This window comes from Nannospalax galili, unplaced genomic scaffold (assembly GCF_000622305.1).
Source record: "Nannospalax galili isolate Female #2095 unplaced genomic scaffold, S.galili_v1.0 scaffold468, whole genome shotgun sequence".
NCBI classification, from domain to species: Eukaryota; Metazoa; Chordata; class Mammalia; order Rodentia; family Spalacidae; genus Nannospalax; species Nannospalax galili.
The window spans coordinates 237,760-259,436 of NW_008358097.1; the positions used below are offsets into that span (position 1 = coordinate 237,760).

Genomic DNA, 21,677 nt, shown 5'->3' on the forward strand with positions numbered 1-21,677 from the left:
TTAGCACCTAAATAACTTAAGGACACCTCTTAATGTCTTGTGAAAACAAGAAGGCAAACTCAGATAAGTACACAGAAACAAAAAACAGTGCAAAAATGAATTAAATGGAGAGTAAAAGCACCTTCCAAAGAGACAATGAAACATAGAATTGATTCTCTGAAAATGAACAAGTTTCACAAAGCAATAGCCAAAGTAATCAGAGACAGATAGAAAAGGCCAAAATCACTAATATGGGAGCTGAAAAGAGCAAATCTCACAGAGAACAATGAATTAGAGATGATCATTAGAGACTATTTTGGAAACCTATATTGCAAGAAAAGGAAAAGTCCACAGGAAGTAGATAAATTCTAAACATATGAAATATCAAGATTAAATCAAAAGGATATAAGTCATGAGATACATAATAAACATGATATTGATGTAGTAATTAAGTCTCCCAACAAAGTCATGCTCAGAGGCAGAGAAATTGGCCGTCAGACCTATCAGACTTTTAAAGAATTAACACTGATGCTGCTTGAACTATTGCACAAAATAGGAAGGGCAAATGCTAGCACTTTCATTCTATGAGGAAATTATCCTGAAACTAAAGAGAAGGCTAGAATAAAAAAAAAGTGAAGATTAACTCATCTGATGAAAACAGATCCAAATGTTCTTAATAAAATACTTGCAACCTGAATTTTTCAGTACATTCGAAGGACCACACTTCATGAGGGTCAAGTTAGTCTCATTCCCAGAATTCAAGGATGTTTCAAATTACACCAGTCAATGACTGTAATATCGCATCTCACCCCCCCTCTCTTCTTCCCAGACAAACTACACCAATTTCCCCATTTCTCTTTTGATAATACCTATCTCCTATGATTCCTCCTCTCTTGAGTGCCTTCTTTCCCTTTACCCACATAATTCCTTGTATAATCCTCCCTCTCCCACTCCTATTTAAATACCCCCATTTTCCGTTTAGTAACACCTGTCTCCTGTCTCCTGTTTTCTCTAAGGTTCTTTCTTTCCCTTTACTTTCCTGGTTCCTTTCCATTTTCCTGGATCCTGCAGTTTCATTAGGATATATACTCACATATAAGCATTTGGTGCTAGAATATACAAATGAGGGAGAACATACGTCACTTATTTTTCTGAGTCTGTGTTACTTCAGTTAGTATAACACTTTCTAGTTCCATACATTTACCTGCAAATTACATGATTTCATCTTATTTTACTGCTGAGTAGAATTACATTTTGTAAATGTACCACATTTTCATTATACACTTGTCAGTCAAGGGACACTTAAGTTGCTTCCATCTCTTAGCTATTGTGAAAAGAGCAGCAACAAAAATGGATGTACAAGTATATCTGCAGTAGGATGAGTCCTTTGGGTATATACCTAATAGTGGTATAACGAGATCATATGGTAGGTTCATATTTTAGTTTTTTAAGAGTTCTCCCCACTGTTTTTCATTGTGGTTGCAAGAGTTTGGTATACCACCATCATTGAATGAGCTTCCCCCTTTCCCCACAGCCTCTCCAGCATTGGTATCATTTGTTCTCTTGAACTTAGCCAGTCTGACTGGGGTAAGATGGAATCTTACTGTGTTTCTAATTTGCATTTCCCTAATTACTAAGTATATTGGACACTTCTTTTTTCAAAATTCTTTTATTGAACTTTTGTAATTTCATATAACAGTTCTTAATCAAATTGAGGCCCCCTCCCTGATACATGTCCCTTATCTCCCAACTGGTCTTCATGTATTCTGCTATATATGCCAAGTCCTATCCAGTCAAGCATTTGTACCCAGATGTCCCCCAGTGCAAACCTGTCCACTAGAGTCAAGTCAGCCCATCTAGACATGGTATGTAAAGCATATTCTCCCTCACTCAGTGGCAATTAGTCTTCAGCCTAGGCAATTTGATGACAAACAAATGCAAAGATGTCTGTAAGGACACAAAAATATTTTTTATGAACATCTGTCTTAATGGTACATATTCTTACATGTAAGTTTTCTAGTAATTTCCTCCCATAACACACATTGTTCAACCACAGTAACACCAAATTTATTCATTCAAAATAAATATACTTTTATCTTTGGTTCAGAATGAGAAAATTTCATTTTTATGTTTGGACATTATAGTCAAACTAGCTGATAAATATAAAAACAGTACAAACAACTCCCAGCAAGCGACCGGCAGTTTGCAGTAGTTGAGCCATGAAATCCTGATATGGCTCATCCGGACCTTGCCTGATCTTAGACAGATCCTCAGTCTGCCTACCACTAGACGGCAGTTTATACCAGGCTCTTTGGGCTGCAGCACTGATCTGCGCATAGGCCACAACATCGTATTGCAACTGCTGAGCAGTATCCCTATATTATCCTTCACCAGCTAACATATCAAAATATATGGGAATATTATGTGCTCTATTAGTATTCACTGTAACCTGGCACTGTTCCTCATACTCAGATTTCCACAAAAGATAATCTCCCCTGAAAGGCAAGCACGTGCCATGTGTTTCCAATCTCCAGGAGGAAGCACGTCCATGGACAGGGATTCTAACAAACCCTGGGTAAAAGGGGCAGTGGGACCATACTGAGCACAAGCAGTCTTCAGTTCCTTAAGCTGCTTAAAAGGCACAGGAGCATGAGGCCACACCCTGTTGCCCTGCTGATCAACTTTCTCAGAAACTGGGAAGACCTGAAATCCATGCACTGACTCTCCTCGCTCTACCGTGGCCCCAAAGGCCTGTTGTAGCAGGGATTGCATGGTTCTAAGCGGGTACCAGATTCCTGCTGAAAGCTCCTGAGCCATGGCAATCTTGGGAGGCGCAACAGCCTTTGGTGGCCTCAGAGAAGGAGGACCTAGTCCTACCATGATAGAGGGTGTTGGGGTGGTCCTAATTCTTTTCTCTTTGTTCTTTAACATTTCCTTCTTCACAGCATCTAACTCTGCCCTTAATTGCTTAATTTCCCAGTGATCAGGCAAAGCAATTAGAGGTGGACACTTCTCCTGGTCATACTCAACTGTCTCCTCTCCTAGGGCAGACTAATCCTCAGGGTCAAGAGATCCCTCTTCTAGCACCAGACGGGGGTCCTCATTAAAGGGTGGAGCTGGCTCTGGTGGAGCAGATGGTTTGGTTTCACTTTTATCCCAGCTGTGGCTTATCGGATTCTCCTCTTTAGTGTCGGCCTTTGCTCCTCAGGCCCCAAGCATATTCCTTAAAAAAAAACTGAGTGACTGTTTCCTTGCCCCATTGTCTCCCAAGATAAATACTCACCTCTCCCCAATTGTACCGAGTGCACTCAATTTCTCCAGCGGTGTCATTCACTTTTTCCCCTACTTTTCAGGTCCCCGTTCCGGGCACCACTTGCCAGTGCCAGCTGGCCAATATGGACAGTACCTGAAAGGGGGAGTGGGGATTGAAAGAAAGAACAAGAGACAGAAAAGATACTTGGGAGGGCTAACAGTGGTGACTGCAGCCCCAGTTTATTTCAGCTCCACCTTTTTATACAGAAGAACTCAATTAGTTTCAACAGCTGTTTTCCCCACCTGTATCTGAGCGTCAAGGAGAGGTCAGATACTTCAAAGGCTTCTTTGATCTTTTTGTTTACCACTATTGCCTCAAGGTCAGGTGTTGTGAGGCTCTCCATATAAACACATTCCTCCTGATTGGGCAGATTAGATACTGGTGTGCATAACAGAAACTCAGTAAACAAGCCTGCCACAGCTCAATGTACATAATAGACAAACAGCTCCCAACAAGACATTTGTAAGGTGTCTCTGCCTGGCCCCCTCCTTTTATAGTGGGAAGCCCTTTTCTGAGATGAATGTATCCAACAACATTGGAGAAATGCTGACCAAGTTGATATTAGCTGGAACTTAGAAGCCCTCTTTGGTCAGGGCAACTAGGCTGCCTGAGTCCAACAGGTGGGATTTCCACCTGTCTATTACAATCAGGTGCGCCTTTGCACCCTGTAGCCCTGGGAATGTATTACCTCTCCTTCTGACACTGCATCTGAATCATCCCTCATGTTCCTCCAGTAGAAACCTGAAGAATCACTTGCTGACTTTATACTCAGGTCCCAAACTAGCATAGTTAGGAAAATTTCTGGTCCCATGAGAAGAAACATCCTGCTCTGCAATATTGTTTGGGATGAAATGACTTCTGAATGTACACAAACCTGCCAGGGCCTAAAGGAAGAACATTATGATAAATGGATAGTGGCCACCCAAGACAGAGGCATGGCCACCCACAAGGCCACATCCATAGCCCAAGTTTTCTCAGCTGCCTTAAAACAGGAAGGGAAATGCTTCAAATCAATGGAAAGAGGTCATTGGAAGAATGAATGCCCTCGAGACAACACCCAAACTAAAACAAATGAGGCCCCCAAGACAGTTTGCCACTGCTGCAAGAAGGGCTATCACTGGAAAAGTGATTGCTGGTCCAAATATGATAAAGAAGGCAACCCACTCCCACATTTAAACTCCTCTCAGGATAGCCTCAGCCCCATCAATAAAAGGAAAACCTCTTAAGGTCAGAACCTTATGGACGGCCACCATATTGGAGAAAACCCGCCCCCAAATAATGATTAAACTAAGAGGAAAACCCTTTAAATTCCTCATTGATACAGGGCCCAATAAAACTATCATTAGGAGACAGGAAGCCCCCTCAACTTGGTCCTTACTATCAGGGCCCAAATTAGTGGGGGTGGGGTGCCTCTCAGACCTTCATCACTAAAGAAACTCTTACATGGGAGGACCCCGATGTAAACAGAGGCTGCATTCACCATCCTGGTTGCCGATGTAGCCACTAACTTACAGGGAAGAGACCTCCTCCGTGTCCTCGATGTAATCATCACCACCAGTGACAAGGGTCCCTTGATGGAGCCTGATGATCCATCTGACTTGTGCCCCTTTTGCCCATGTACAGATACCCCCAATCCTAACGGCCACTGTTAAGTATCAAACTCCCTGCCTGGAATGGAATTCTTATGATCCCATCTGGGTTGAACAGTGGCCACTATCTAGGGAGAAATTATTAACCCTTGTAAAGTTTGTTGAACAATTACAACCAGGACATATTCAGCCTTCCCACAGTCCCTGGAACACTCCCATCTTTACCATAAAAACTGGCTCTGGGGGATGTCATTTATTACAAGACTTGATGGCCATCAACAAAACCATGCAGATCTTGGGATCCCCTCAGCGCAGTCTCCCCCTACTCTCAGCCATTCCCATAGACACCCCCTTGCTATCCATTGATAAAAAAGACTATTCCTTCTCCATCCCCATACACCCAAGAGATTATAAGAGATTTGCCTTCTCTGTCCCCACCACCAATATCTCTGGGCCTGCCAAAAGGTATGAATGGATTGTCTTCCCTGAAGGAATGGCTAACAGTCCCACCATTTTCCAAGAGGCCGTTGCCTTCGCCTTAAAACCCCACATTGCAAAGGGACTCCATGTCTACCACTACATGGACGATATCCTTGCCTGGAATCAACCCCCATTAACCTTACTAGACCTCAAGGATAAATTAGTATCTTCCCTTGAGGCTTCTAGTTTTAAAATCACCCCTTCCACCACCTTCCACTCTCCAAATCCCCCTCTATGACCAACTCCCTTCCTTGCCGTTTTATTTTTACAGCTCATCTGTTTTGTTTTCATACCCCTCTGCCTGTGCTTCTAATATTTCTATATCCACAACCCTTTGTGTACCACCCCCTTCCCTCTTTTAATGTAATGGCACCATAAGAACTTGTATCAACAAAACTATTTCTGCCTTTTGTACTAACTCTACCTTTTAGAAAAGGAAGAAGCAGCCAATATGATGATAACCCCCTGCCTATGCAAAAGAGAGGTGATCATCCCCCTACTCATCCATCTGGGACTCACTGTGTTGGCATGATCAGCAGGACTTGCAGGAAGGGCCCTGGGGCACTCCTATCACTCAGCTTCCAAAGCTGACTCAACAAGCCATGACATCTACAATTGAGATAATCAAGGCCCTACAAAGCCAAATCACATCCTTGGCCCGGGTGGTACTCCAAAACCGAAGAGCTCTGGACCTGCTAATGGCTGAACACGGGGGGAGGGGGGACTTGTCTGTTACTAAAGGAAGAATGTTGCTTTTATGTAAATGAGACTGGGATTGTTGAGCAAAATGTTAAAATTCTCCAAAAACTAAATAACGAGCTCGTGCCCTTTCTACTTCAGGAAGGGAGGCCCTGTGGTTTTCCAACCTCCCTACTTACTTGGTTTCTACCCTTGTTGGGTCCCCTGCTAGCTTTATGTACCCTGCTTCTTGTGGCACCCTGTCTAATTCAATTTTTCAAAAGCCGCATACAAGTCATCATTAATATTGCTACCAATTGAGTCCTGGTTCAATACCAAACTATCACTATTACTTTCTCTGAATATGATGACACCCACCCCTTATAAAGGCAAAGGGAGAGACATTGGGATAAGGCCAAAAATGATCAGAATGTATAGCAGGGCCAGGTAACCCTTGAGACCTCCTAGTGGGGATGGCAGGAGTTGGGCCCATTCCATTCCGAACATGCTAGCTGTCCCATGATCTCTTACCCAACTGCCTCTAAGTTTCCATTTCCCCAATCCTAATCAGGTTTCTTGTCAATCACGTGACCAGACAACAGGACAGAAAGTACCTTGAGCAGACGCCACAGTAACTTTGGAAATTATCCCCCACCTGCCTGCTCACCAAAAACCCAACCCCAGCTCTTTGACAGCAGAGCTTCCCCATAAAAACTTCTTATTTGCCGTATTTAAATGAGCTGTCTGCTGACAGAGTCTCCTGGGTGTTCCTTCCTGTTGTACTTGCTGCCACACAAGGCCTTCCTTTTCTCCACTGGCTTCTCCCTCGCCCGACTCTCCACTAGGACTGGTGTGCAATAGCTCCCTGGCAACAGCGAGGCCCCAGCAGGGAGGAGACCAACACATTAGCATTACAACAACCAAATAATCTAATTCTATATAATAAATATTTCAATTGAAAATGATCATTCTAACAAAGTAAAAAAAAAAAATCATGTATATAAGAGTCAACAATTGTTGTATGGAGTTTCCAGATAATAGGATTGTTAGGCCCAGGCTATTCTAAGGAGCACAGTCAGGCTTTGCCACCACTGCCACTGAATTTCAGTTTTATTTTACAGGGAGGGGTTTTACCTACTGAAGCTAGATCCCCTCTATAACCTTGAGCCATTAGAAGGTTAAGGAGGCTGTGGAGATGTAGCCAGGAATTGGGCAGGGAAAGACAGCTGTGTAGTGCTGACTCTGAGATATACAGTGTAGATTCCCAGTGCCAAGATGCATTATGACAATCCTAGAGATCCTAGCCTCAAAAATATATGGAAGGCCAGGTGTGGTGACACATACCTCTAACAACAGAACTTGGGAAGCAGAAGCAAGGGGATGCCCACAAATTTGAGGCCACCCTAATTTATATAGGGAATTCTTTGCCAGTCAGGATGGCATAGCAGGACCTTGTTCCAAACAAACAAAACAGAACCAAGCAAAAAAGCAGTATCTGGTAGATCCCATCCCCACTACCACACAAGTCAGTGACAAAACATGAGAGTGAGAAATGACCTGATCCTGACAGAGTCTCATGAATGGAAACAAGTATTCTTAGGCAAAGATAGTGAGAAATCACTGAAATAGAATCTGGAATCTTGATAGGGCAAGAATGCCCAACATAAGTGTAAATGCAAGTAAAATTGTGCCTTCTACACCATTTTTAATTGAGTTTCTGTAATTTTATAGAGCAGTTCTTAAGCAAATGTAGGCCTCCTCCCCCATCCATTCCCATCCATTCCCCCAAAGGACCTCATGTATTCCATCATACATGCTAAATTCCTTCCAGTCAAGCATTTGTACCCAGATGTCCTTCAGTGTAAATTTGTCCACCGGAGTCTAGTCAGCCCATCTGGAGATTGTATGTAGGGCATCCTCTCACTATCCCCATAGCAATCAGTTTCCAATAGTTCTCAGTCTAGGGATGGTTGCCACCCATTCCTCCCCCGTCTCTCTGGGATCTTGTTTAATTGAGTTGGCATGGGATCTGTGCTTGATGCCATCATTGCCACAAGTTCACATGTGTAAGCTTCCAGTGTCCTGAAAGCCTCTGCTTCTCTGTGTTCATGATTCATTCCTAGCTATTAGAAAGTTTCTGCGCCCCCTTCTTCCACAATGGTCCCTGAGCCATGGGTGAGTGAAGTTCAATATATGAGTTCTATCCAGGTACACATACTCTGAAGTCTATTATTCCCTAAAACTTGACCAATTGTGGCTTTCTGTGTGCATAGCACTGTTGTATAAGGATGCTTTACTGATGAGAGTTGAGCAATGCATTAGTTTTCATTCTACCCTTATTCTCTTATGTTACACGAGTTTAGGTATAGCAGTTCAACTGTAGATGTGTCACTCAAGACTGGGCATCTCTCACTCATACATTCTCTGTGTCTGACCTGTTGTACAAATCTGCCATAGCCACCATAGTTTGCAAAAAGAAGCTTCCTTGATGAGTGGTGTACAGTATACTTGTCTGTAAATATAAGGATCCATCTTTAGCATACAGTAAGAACTTTCGTTTGTCTTAAGATATGACAGAGATAGGGATTTCTCTAGGACCTATGTCCTCTCCAGTCATGTGTGTTTGGCTGAGTTTGCAGTGCCACCCATGACTTCATTCCCATTGGGAGGAGTTTAAGTCGAATTAGATAGCTTTTAATTCTCCCCCAGATAACAGTACCACTATTGCACCAATAGGGGTAGTTTACTGTGCAGTCATCATGGTTATTAGGCTTTAGGGCTAGGTTGGACTATTGATTGATTTTTCTCCCTTAGCAGTTTGCCTATTATCATCTAGTATGAGATGATAAACTTCAGGTATAAGGCTTTCAGGTCATTTCTTATTCCATTGCTTCAAGTTCTGTATCTGATGTATGTCCTGCATTCAGCAGTGCAGTCTTATCTACTAGCTCCGAAAGATAACCAGGAATTTTGGCAATAGCCTTTGTTATTTAGGAAGTTTCCTGGAAAACTCTTACCAATGATTCAAAGGGGGGGGTCTCTTCTGTATGACATTGTGTTCCTTGTGAAACAGTCCCTATGTATACATATACATTAAAGTTTAGACATTGTATGTGCATTTCTCGTGCTTTTGTGGGTCTCTCCCTCCCCTTGTGGGCTGTTGGCCACTGACCCATGAGAACAAAGGGAGCAGAAGTGATGAACAGGGTCAGCATGGCCAGTAAGCATGATGGAAAAGACCTTCTGGGAGACAGTTTCAGTGATACAGCTCATTTATTCAGTGGGGGTCAGGGAAAAATATAGGGTGGAGACAGTAGCCAAAGTTTTATATGATAGGTGCTCATAATATGATTTATTTATATGTGGTAGGGGGATCCTATCATCCGGCTATAGGGCAATGCCTAATTATCATATAGAAAAAACCTGGGGGCAGTTCATTGCAGGTAACTATGCCAAAGGTCATTCCAAATAAGGCCAGGCATCTGTGCTTGGAGGCACTTTCCAGTTAATGTCAGGCAGAGAGCAGGAAGGCCCCGTTGAGAAAGGGAGTCCTCCATACAGTGCCAACCTCCTTACCATTCTTTTTTAATAAGCATGAGACACAATAACATTAAGAAATAAATTTTTCATTTGTTGTGAGAATTCTTTTCTGGGGGTACTAAGCAATGTTTTTTCCCTTTTTAGGTTGTAGTATCAAACCAATGTTTGATTACATTAAAGTTTTTCTGGGGAACCAATGAATTTACTGAGCTTGCTTACAGAGATGACTGAAGGGTTGCTGAGGTATATGAGTGACCTGAGAGTATTTACACTGGAAAGCCTTAACCCAGCATGGATCAAGACTTTTGTTCCAAGCATTCCTGGATAATATACTTTCCTCCTCACCAAACCCAGGAGACCATATGCTTAGGGCCAAATTACATACAGGTGTCTTGGAAGAGCAGCTGTATACTCAGGTGAGGGTCCAATGACCCTGTTTACCCGTTCTCCTTTAATTAAAGAATATGATACTCAAGTAAACAAATCTAATTGTGATGATCTTTTGTTAGTGGCCACAGCTGAAGTCATGAAGATGGTAATAGTTTGACTCAGAAGAAAATAGGGTATAGTATCATCTTATTAAAAGAACATGGAATCTAAATTACATTATTTATTTTGTATACATAAAATAATGTGATAAGTTAATATTATCCACGTGCACACTGTGTTAAATAAGTTTTTAGGTAAACCTTATAGAAAACACAAGACAGTTAAAAATTTTTGACCTCATGTAGTTTAGAGAGTGGTCTACCAAAACCTTGCTTTAGGTGGAAAGAAGCAATTGGTACATAGGTAAGCATTATCAAATTGATGTTTAAAACTTTTAGCATAATCAATTAAGGATAACTGTGATGCTTTAGTTACTGACTGAGGAATTCCCTGGCAGAAGATCTTTTTCTTTTCTTTTTTTTTTTTTGGTCTTTTTGAGACAGGGTCTCCCTGTAGCCCCAGCTGGAACTTGCTATGTAGACCAGGCTGGCCTTGAACTCATAGAGATCAGCCTGCCTCTGCCTCCCGAGTGCTGGGGTCAAAGGTGTGCACCACCACACCTGGCTAAGATCTTTAAAAAAAAATCTATCATTTTTTTATTAATTAAATTTATCTTTGTATTTCCCATACATTTTACATTAGTCTGTGTTAGTGACTTTACTCAGTGTTGTGACCAAATAGAGAATCCCAATAACTACTTTTACTATAGACAGTAATACCCTCTGTTGAAATTATTTTACACCTTAGCTGTTTTTAATTGTTCAGTGCATTTACTCTTAGGCTGTTTTGTTGTTATTTTCTTGTCACAGGGTCAGGGCGCCAACCTGAACCTGGAAAAGTCTTGCAGAATATATCTTGAGATAATAGGCTTGAGTCTGAAGTAGGAGGGCCAATCCCATCTGTAGAGTCAGAGTCTCAGTGATCTCAAACAGCATGTGACAATTTACAATATAATTAATACAAAAAGGCATTTGTTTTCCTATTACCTAAGAGTTTCTAATTGTTTTTCCATATTTTACTTTTAAATTAAGGCAAGACTGTTAACTTGCATGGTGAATTCCTTTGAAGAGGGCTGTCTGGATTGGCAAAAACATTTTATGATTTATTATACATGATCTTGGATTAAGTACCCATGACCTAGGGAATAAGAAACACAGAAAACAATGGTACCTAAAAGAAAATGCAAAGAGACAATATCATAGTACTCTATTACTTTTAGTCTATCCATGACATTGTAACTAGAAGATATCCAGGGAATGATGTGTCAGGGACAAAAGCAAGCAAACAGTAACTGAGCATCAGCAAGGAAAATACTCTATTCCAGAGAAAAACAGGCTTAGAATTACAATGCAGATAAGGGAAGTGATTGAGACCAGTGGATTTTGTATCTTAAGTCTCTCATCCAAGTAGGCTATCCCTTTCAACCTCTCATAGTTGTAACTATGTGTTGGGAGTAACTTTCTCCCATGGGCCACCATTGCTGTGGCTGTGGCATGAGCCCCCAGAACAGGGAGCAAAGGACATGATCCACTCCACATGTGCCCTCAGTGTGAGCCAGCTGCCTTCCAGGTGCATGTGACACAAAGGCACTAACCTTAAGGGGAAGCCCATGGGGATGCGGAGAACTAGTAGAGGAAGCCCTCCACATGGGGCGGTCATTTTGGTCGAGCTCCTTCCCCAAGAAAAAGTTTACAGAAAAAAAATGGCGTTTAAAATCTTTTTTCCAGTTGCCCATGGGGCAAGTCACCTTAAATTCTTTAAATGCTCCATGGCCACCCGCTGGTTTAAATTCCTTGTTTTTGTTTGTTTGTTTTCAAGAAACAAGCCAATTTAAATTCTCACCTAACCAGTTTGGTTTGAGCCTGAGTGCTCAAATGGATAGGGAAGTTTGTTTGCTCTCTTACAAGTTGAATTCAATGTATGTGAAAATCCCTGTATGATAGAACTTTGGGGATTCTTTGTTTTTAGGGGTGTTGTTCAAATTAGAAAAGAAATGGGGATGAAAGACCGATTCCTAGGGAACATTCCCAAGACTGGAAAGTCCCAGGGGATTCCTCACTAGTCCACAGTGCAAGCCTATCTGCAAGGTTCAGAGACCAGCAACCTCTCTAATTGAATTTAACTGGTCGTTGCATAACTGGTCGTTAGAAACTAATGATGTTGAACACTTTTAACGATGTTTCTTAGACATCTTTATTTCTTCTTTTGAGAATTCTCTGATTAGATATTTAGCTCATCTTTTAGTAGGGTCATTTGCTTTCTTGCCTCTTTGTTTTTTGAGTACTTTATATATTTTGAATGTTAAACATCTGTCAGATGTGTCAATGGTGAAGATTTTTTTCCCACTCTGTGGGTTTTCTCCTCACTTTCTTGATTCTTTCTTTGGCTGTGCAGAAGCTTTTTATTTTGATGGGGTCCCACTTACGGATTGTTGACATTAAAACCTGAGCAACTGCTGTCTGATTTAGAAAATCCTTTCCTATACCTCTTTCATGTAGGTTACTGCCAATAATTTCTTCTAATAGTTTCAGGTTACCCCTTTTCACATTTATGTTTTTGATCCATTTGGAGTTGACTTTTGTGCAAGGTGAAAGATAAGGGTTTAATTTCATTATTCTACAGGTAGAGATCCAATTTTGTCAGCAACATTTGTTGAAGATTCTGTCTTTCATCCATTGTGTGTTTTTGGCACTTTATCAAATATCAGGTGGCTGAAATTGCATGTACTCAGATTTGGGTCTTCAATGATGTTCCATTGATCTATGTGTCTATTTTTGTGCCAGTACCATGCTGTTTAAATGACTATAGCTCCATAGGATATTTGAGGTCTCATATAGTAATCCTCCCAGTGTTGTGTTTTGTGCTCAGGCTTACTTTGGCTATCCAGGGTCTTTTATGCTTTCATATGAATTTAAGGAAAAATGTTTCCTAATTCTGTGAAGTGTGACATGGGGATTTTGATTGGGATTGCATTGAATCTATGTATTGCTTTTGGTAGGATGATCATTTTCACAATATTAATTCTTCCAATCCATGAGCATGGGAGGTCCTTCCATCTTATGATGTCTTCTTAATCTCTTTCTTTAAAGATTTAAATTTTTCCTTGTAGGCATCTTTGATGTCTTTGGTCAAGTTTATTTCAAGGTATTTTATTTTATTTTATATTTTATTGTATTATTTTTGTGGCTATTGTCAATGGAAGCATTTCCCTGTACTCTTTCTCCAATTGCTTGTTTGATATAAAGAAAGGTACTAGGGCTGGAGAGATGGCTCTTTGCTTAAGAACACTGGTTGTTCTTGCAGAAGACCCGGGTATGAATCCCAGCACCCACACTGCAACTAGCAACTGTCTGTAACTCCAGTCCCAGGGGTATCTGGCCACCTTTTCTGTCCTCTACAGGCATTGCATGACATGGGTGTACTACCTATATACAGGCAATACATGCATACACATAAAATAAAAATAATAAATAATTTTTTTAAGTTTAAAGAAAGGCTACTGATTTTTTAATATTAATCTTGTAACCTGAAATGTTACTGAAAGTATTAATCAGTTCTAGGAGTTTTCTGGTGGAAATTTTTGGATCTCCTAAATACAGTATCATATCGTCTGCAAAAAGATAATTTCTTCTTTTCCAACTGTTACTACTTTAATTTCCTTCTCTTGTCTTATTGCTTTAGTGAGTTTCAAGCACTATATTGAAAAGGAGTGGAGATAGTTGATATCCTTGTCTGGTTCCTGATTGTAATGGGAATGCTTCCAGTTTTTCTCAATTTAGAATGATATTGGCTGTGGGTTTGTTGTACATAACTTTAATTATGTTGAGGTATGTTCCCTCAAGTCAAATTCCCTTCAGTACTTTTATCATGACTGCATGCTGAATTTTGTCAAAAGACTTTTATGCATCTATTGAGATGAAGATGTGGCTTTTGTCTTTGAGTCTATGATTGGTGATATTTATTGACTTGCATATATTGAACCATTCCTGTATTTCTGGAAGAAAGCCTACTTGACCATGGTGAATGATCTTTTTGATCTACATGTGTATGAGGTTTGCAAGTATTTTGTTCAGAATTTTTGCATCTATGTTCATTAAGGATATTGGTCTATAGTTTTCTTTCTTGGTTGTGTCTTTACCTGGTTTGGGTAAGAGAGTGATGCTGGCTTCATTGAACGAGTTTGGGAGTTCTCCATCTATTTCTATCATTTTGAATAATTTAAGTAGTATTGGATGGAAGTATTCTTTACATGTCTGGTAGAATTCTACTGTAAATCCATCTGGGCTTGGGACTTTATTAGCCAGGAGGCTTTGTATTACTGCTTCGATATCTATCTGTTATGGGTCTGTTTAAACTGTCAGTATGTTCTTTTATTAATTTTGTGGTTCCCATGATTTTAGATATCCTTCCATTTCTTTTAGGTTTTCTAATTTAGTAAAGTATAGGTTTTTAAAATATTCCCTTACAATGGTCTGCATGTTTTTGCTGTCTCTTCTGATGATTCCCCTAGCATCTCTTATTTTGTTGATTTGGAGGTGGAGTTTCTTTCTTTGGGTTAACTGGGCTAAGGGTCTGTCTTTCTTGTTTAGCTTTTCAAGGAACCAGCTCTTAGATTCATTGACTCATTGTATTGTTTTCTTTGTTTCTTTTTTATTAATTTCTGCTTTGATTTTTGTTATTTTTTTCTCTTCTGCTGGATTTGGGGTTTCATTTGTTCTTGCCTTTCCAGTGTCTTGAGTTACAATGTTGTCATTTATTTGTGTTCTTTCTGACTTTCTAATGTAGGTAATTAGAGCTATAAATTCCCTCTTAAGACTGCTTTCAAATTGTCCCAGAGGTTTTGCTGTGTTTTATTGTCCTTTCATTTAATTTCAGGAATTCTTTTATTTCTTACTTAATTTCCCCTGGAACAGACTTAATGTCCTGTTTCTTTGTACCCTAAATCTTTATATGTGACTGCCATGATTCAGGATAGTGTTGTTTAATCTCCATGAGTTTGTGTAGTAACCAAGGCTTCTTCCAGTATTGATTTTGAGCTTTATTGCATTGTGGAATGATAGAATGTATGGAATTCTTTCTTTCCTTTTTTTTTTTTGTATTTGTTGAGTTTGTCTTGTGACCCAGTATGTGGTCGATTTTTGAGAACATTCCATGGGGTGCTGAATAGAAAGTGTATTCTTTGAATCGTGAGTGAAATATTCGGAAGATGTCTGTTAGTTCCATTTGATATATGTAATCATTTTATTCAGACATCTCTCTGTTTATTCTTTGTCCAGTTTACCTCTCTAATGGAGACAGTGGAGTATTGAAGTCCCCTACTATTACTTAGTTGGGATTAATCTGTCTTAAAGTCCTCTAGCATTATTTTTATGAATTTTGGTGCATGATAGTTTGGTGCATATATGTTCAGGACTGTAATATATTCTTGGTTAGTTGTTCCTTTGAGCGGAATGAATTGACCCTCTTTATTTCTTCTGATTAGTTTTTGCTTGAAGTCTATTTTGTCATATATTATAATTGTAACCCCTGCTGTAGGAAACCAGGATGGCAGGCCCTAGGGTGAGGTGGGCCTAGAACTTATAGGTCCAGGATGCATTCTCTGCTAAAGGGAGGGGCACTGAAAACAATGGCTCTGATAATCCCTGCCTTGCAGAACACTGCTAGGCTGGCAAGAGGAAGTGGCCTGATCATAAAAGTGTAGGCTCCCTGCTCTGTGGGAAAGCATCTTGGTCAATGACCCTTAGCTCATCTCCTTGTCCTAAACAAATAACTCAGCTATCCCTGGCTAAGAGATTAGGCCAGGTTAAAGTTTCCTCCTGAGCTAAAAGCTAAAATTTCACCATGCTTTTAGCTCTAAGAAAGAAAACATTGTGGCCAGTAAATTACTGGACGGGCATTGATAACCTTGAGTAAAAGTTTAAGAATCCTTCTGGTGCCAACTAACAGACTTAATGTCCTGTTTCTTGGTACCCTAAATCTTTATATGTGACTGCCATATCCCATGTGACTGCTAGTTCCTTGGGATGTATAAAAACCATCTGAATTCTAAAATAAATCATGCTGTTGGGAAGACAAGAGGTCCCAGAGTTTATGACTCTGTCACTGATCAGACCCTCTGCCCCGAAGCCCACAGGTCCCCTGCTAAGCAAAGCAAACCTGAGTCCCAACACCCTGCTTGTTTCTTAGTGCCATTTGCTTGAAGTATTCTTTTCCATCTTTTCACCTTAAGGCCATGCATGTCCTTGAAGGTAAGATGGGTTTCTTGTAGACAACAAAAAGATGGATTTTGTTTCTTGATCCAATCAACTAGCCTATGTCTTTGATTGGTGAGTGTAGTCCAGTGATATTTAAAGTTATTATTGAAAGATATGTATTGATTGCCATCATTTTGATTACTGTTTGCATTCTTTGTCTAATTTCATGTTTCCACAATTATAACTTTAGTTTCTTTCATTGCTCCTGGGGTACAGTTGTTCCTTTCTCTGTTCTTCGTAGTGCTCCAAGTATTCTTTGGAGGGCTGTTTTTGTGGATATGTATTCTTTCAGACTATTTTTGTTGTGGACTATTTTTCTTTCCCCCTCAACTATTGTAGACACTTTTGCTGGGTAAAGTATTCTGGGATGGCATCTATTGTCATTTAAAACTGGAAATACCTTGGTCCAGGCTCTTCTGGCTTACATAGTTTGCATTGATAAGTCAGGTGTAATTCCGTTGGGCTTTCCTTTATAGGTGACTAGTGTTTTTCTTTTGCTGATTTCAATATTCTCTCGCTGTTCTATACATTTCGTGTTTTTACTGTGATATTCCATGGGGGGTTTATTTTCTGGTCCTGTCTATTAGATGTTCTATGTACTTTTTGTATTTGTATAGGGATGTCTTTCCTTAATTTTGGGAAATTCTCTTCTACTATCTTGTTTAAGACTGGTCAATACCACTAAATGAGATTCTTCTTCCTCTATGACTACTATATGTAGATTCAGTGTTTTCATGACGTCCCACACCTCCTGCATTTCCCATTCCTGTGTTTTAAATTTTTTTTTCATAGTCTGTGCTTGAGCAGTTCAATTCTTCAACTTTATCTTCCAGTGTTGCTATTCGGTTTTCTTTTCATTCATTCTAGCGGTGAGGTTTTCCCCTGTTGTTTCAAGTTGGCTCATTGAGTTTTTCACTTCCTTCTTGATTTCAGCCTGTGTTTTCTCAGTGTTTCTATCACTTTGGTGAATTTATTCAGAAGTTTCTCCCTATCTTCTTTTAGTTCTTTGATTTGTTTGTGTGTTTGTGATGTTTTTTTTAATTTATTGAATTACTTGATCATGTTTATGAGGGTTCTTTTAAATTCTGTGTCCTGTGTTATTTCTAGGGAGTTCTCCTTAAAGAATTCTTCTACAGGACTGGTAGAGTTTGGTGGGGACATAGTGATTTGGCTTTCCATTTTATTATTTTTTCACTGTGATTTTGGCATATGAATTTCTTTTGTTGTTTGGTGCAGCCATTCCGTTTGGGCCACTTTCACAGTTGCTGCCCCTGCTGCCACCCAATCCCGGACCTCAGGCCTGGTGAGGAGGCTGTGTCAGCAGAGCTGCATTCAGACACAGGAGACTGGGTTCAGATATGCAGATCTGCTTTATTGAGGAAATAGTGAGCTTATATACGGTTTTTAAGTCATTCAGGAGAGAGTCCAATAATCATTCAGGAGAGAGTACAATGATCAGGTCATACATAAGCAGACAGCTTAGGTTTCAGTTTACAGTTTCATTTTACTGATCAGGATTGGAATTCCTGTAAATCATGTGATCATCCCTGTGAGGGAGGGGTAGTTGGTTCCCTGGGGTTAGGGGGCCATCTTGTGTCCTAAAAAGCAAACTAACATACTCCAACATATCCCCTTTTTGTTTAAAAATGGGCTACTCTGAGGTCCAAACTGGGGCCATGACAAGGCTGGTGTGATATGAAGAAGGAAGAGGTCTACTGGATGAAGCAATCTGGGGCAATGGCTAGACCATCTTGGAGTATGCTCACAAGACCTGAACAGACAAGCCTGTTGGCACTGTCTCATCTGAGCCAGGGCCTTCAAATGTATTTTCAGTCCAAGGCTCTCTAAGATCAACATTCGCATTGTCTGAGCCAAGGTAGTCACCAGAAAGGCTCCCAGCAGGACAAACCAAGTTGTTATAGGCCTGTTGCATGGGTGTGGCCATGATTTTTATCCTTTTTAAACCTGGGTATAGGCATGACTAGGGGTATGTGGTAAGAAGCGAGGCAGTGCCATCGTAAGTTGAATTATGGCAAGCTGGTCTCTAATAAAGTTAAGTAAGGCTCTTAAAAGAATTGGGCCACAGGTTAAGGCCAAAAAAAGCAAGGCCAGAGGCCCAATTAAGGCAGAGAGCAGTGTTGTGAGCCAAGGAGAAGATTGGAATAGTGACTCATACAAGTTTTGGTTTTTTACCCTGGTCTGTTCTCTCTCTAAGATCATTTTGCAGACTAAACTCAAGGAGTCCCTTATGACACCAGAATGATTAGCATAGAGACAGCACTGTTCTCCTAGAGCAACACATAATCCTCCCTGTTGAAGGAGCAAGAGGTCCAGGCCCTTCCTATTTTGTAAGATGACCTCGACAAGGGAGGATAGGGAACTCTCAAGATGTTTTATAGCAATTTGTAACTCTTTTAAGTCTGAATCAATAGCCATACTAAATGCATTATATAAGTGCCCATAGGATCAGTGCTGACCTTCCTTACCCTAGGGTGCTGGAAATACTGATCCCCAAAAAAGTGGTGCCAGCAATCACCAGGGCAGCTGCCCTCTTATGGAATGAATGTTCCAATGGGGAAAGCTTAAGGTCCATCTTGTCCCCAGAATAAAGGTTGACTCTTGGAGTTAGCTGGGCTAGCAGGCACCATGAGGGGGCAGAATGGTTGAGAGTGATTAAGTGGATACAAAGAGTTAGCCTAAAAGAACAAGCCCACCAGGTATTGGGAGGAGGTCATAAGTAAGATTCATTAGAGGGGAGGTAGACAGTCTGGTTCTGGGGCTAACAGCATTGGGCTGCCTTCTCTGTGGGTTGGGTGTTTTGTTTTGTCACCATCTCTGAGGCTGATACTTCTCGAGTTGGCTGCATCATAGATAACTCTGAAGTCTTGGGCCAGGATCAAGATGGGGTCTGGAACATTATCTGGAAAGACACAAGCATAGCCTCACCCTTGTGTTAGTAATATGTGAGGGCCCTTCCATTCTCCTGTGAGGGGGTCCTTTCATCTCACCATGGGGATGGGAGTGGGATGAGTGAATGCCCCCCAATGCTTTATTGCTGGTGGGAGGCCATTGGGTCAATTTTTTAAAAATTTAGGGTAAATAAAGCTTGTTGTATAACAAGATTGGGATCCTTATAGTGGGTGCTTTTGTCAGTGAGCTCCCCTCCCCCTCAGGTCCCTTCCAGAGCCCTGGGTGCTGCCCACTTGCAGCTTGGCTCCGAGGGCTGCCGCAGCTGTGGAGTTGTGGCCTGCAGAGGACAAGGTCAAGAGACTGGGTAGCGATGCCTGAATGTGGCCAGAGGCAGCCAAGCAGTGGCCTCAGCAGCTGGGACCTTGCACTCCTGACTAGACACCTGGACTGGGGCAGGCACTATTGAGGAGCTGCCAAGGAGCCCAGGAGGCGGGGGCTGGAACTCCTCTCTGTGGCATCTGCGTACCTGCCCCGGATCCCTGGAAGATGTAGCCCAGGGTCTGTGCCCATTCAGCCGCCCCAGGGTTGTGGAGGGCTTGGCTGGCAGGCAGTGACAGGGGCACCTTCTCCTGGCTGCTGGACTTGCACAGCTGGCTGCTGTGTTATGGCTTCCTCTACCTGGTGCTCTATGTGCAGGTGGCCCAGTCCAAGCCCTGCTAGTGGAGCGGCTCCTGCTTTTGGGGCCACTGTGTCAACTCCACCTGCCTGTGAGGCCCTGGCTGAGTGGGGGACCAGTGTCAGCACTGCCAGGGCAGGTTCAAGTTAACAGAACCTTTTGGATATTTAACAGATGGTCCAATTAACTATAAATATAAAACTAAATGTACATGGCTAATTGAAGGCTATCTAAATGCAGTGTTAAGATTTAATCATTTTGCTACAGAATATAGCAGGGATCATATGTATGTTTATGATGGAGATTTTATATATGTACCTTTAATAGCTGTACTTGCTGGTTTGATTATCCCTGAAGTAAGGGGAAATGAAACTGTGCCTGAAGTTGTTACAACATCTGGATGTGCACTATTTCATTTTTTCAGTGATGTTGTATATAATCTAACAGGTTTTAACATTTTTTATTTAATCAATTTTTGTCCTAACAATTGCTCAGGTCATGGAAAGTGTACAACTAGTGTCTCTGTTGCAAGTCAAGTGTATTGTGACTGTGATAAATACTGGAAGGGGGAAGCATGTGATATTCCTTACTGTACTGCCAATTGTGGCAGTCCAGATGGTGACTGCTGTGACCTAACAGGAGAAAAACTGTGTGTCTGCAATGATAGTTAGCAAGGTCCTGATTGCGCTTTGAATGTTCCTTTAACTGAGCCTTACTGGATTTTGTCCAATGTTAAGCCCTTTAGTCCTTTTGTAGGTTGTGCTTCACATAAAGCAGTTTTACATGGGAAGTTTATGTGGGTGATTGGTGGATGCCCTACTAGGGCATCAAACCCTATATTTTGAACATTGGCATAGCTATTGTGCATGTTATTGTTCACATTCATCTTGATAAGCAGCCTTCCATAAGAGGAAGTCACCTCCCTGTGAACAGGTGCAGGCCATATGCTGCCAGTCACAGGGTGTATTGGCCATGTGGCTGATTGCATCTAAAAGCTGACTAAACCAGGGGGAATGGATACCATCTTCAAGTGCCACCTTGCACAATTTTTTTAAAGGTGTCATGGGAATATATATTCCAGACATTTGGGTTTTGCTTGTCCTGAGCAATAGTAACAGGGAAGAACTGTGGGGTGTTGTCCTCCCAACCAGACAGAAAGGAGGGTGGGGGAAGGGGCTTTCAGTCTTCCTCTCCCAGAGAGGGGCAAAGGGGAGGGGCTCCCCCACAGCTGGAATGGGGCGGAGGCAGATGGCTAACACCCTATAATGGCGGAGCAGAGGGTGTTGTGACTTCTTGCTTTTTACTGAGAGCCCTCAGACCCTAGTCTATCATTTTCTGAATTGTCAGCAGTAGACATCGCTTTTTTGTCAGAACAAAGTTGTGGTAGTTTCACTGTGACTGGGAGTGCTTGGGGTGAGCTGTTCACAGAGTCCTGCTGTTGAATTTGTTTATCTATCTACTTAAAAATAAGATCATCTTGTTCAGGGGCATCGGGAAAACTCCCCACAGAGAGGCCAGAAGCACAGTTACAGTGGGGTAGAATGGCCCAGATTGCAGGCGCCCCTCCTTGACCTCTTTCTTTCTAGCTAAGAACAACATGCGAGCCCATTGTTCAGGATCCCAGCAGCAGGACTCCACAAAACAAGGGGCAAGAGCCAAAACCTCATCTAGCACTTTGGCTACATCCTTTTCTATTACCTTAATTATCCTGTTCCTGAGGAGAGAAACCAATGCCGCGGCATTGGGGCCAGTGGCAGCTGGATGACTGT

The 21,677-nt window shown here is 41.5% G+C and overlaps 1 pseudogene; it reads left to right on the forward strand.

The window, feature by feature from the left end:
* The first annotated feature begins 19,602 nt into the window (after window positions 1-19,602).
* LOC103752475 lies at window positions 19,603-20,753 on the forward strand (annotated as a pseudogene).
* Window positions 20,754-21,677: the final 924 nt, after the last annotated feature.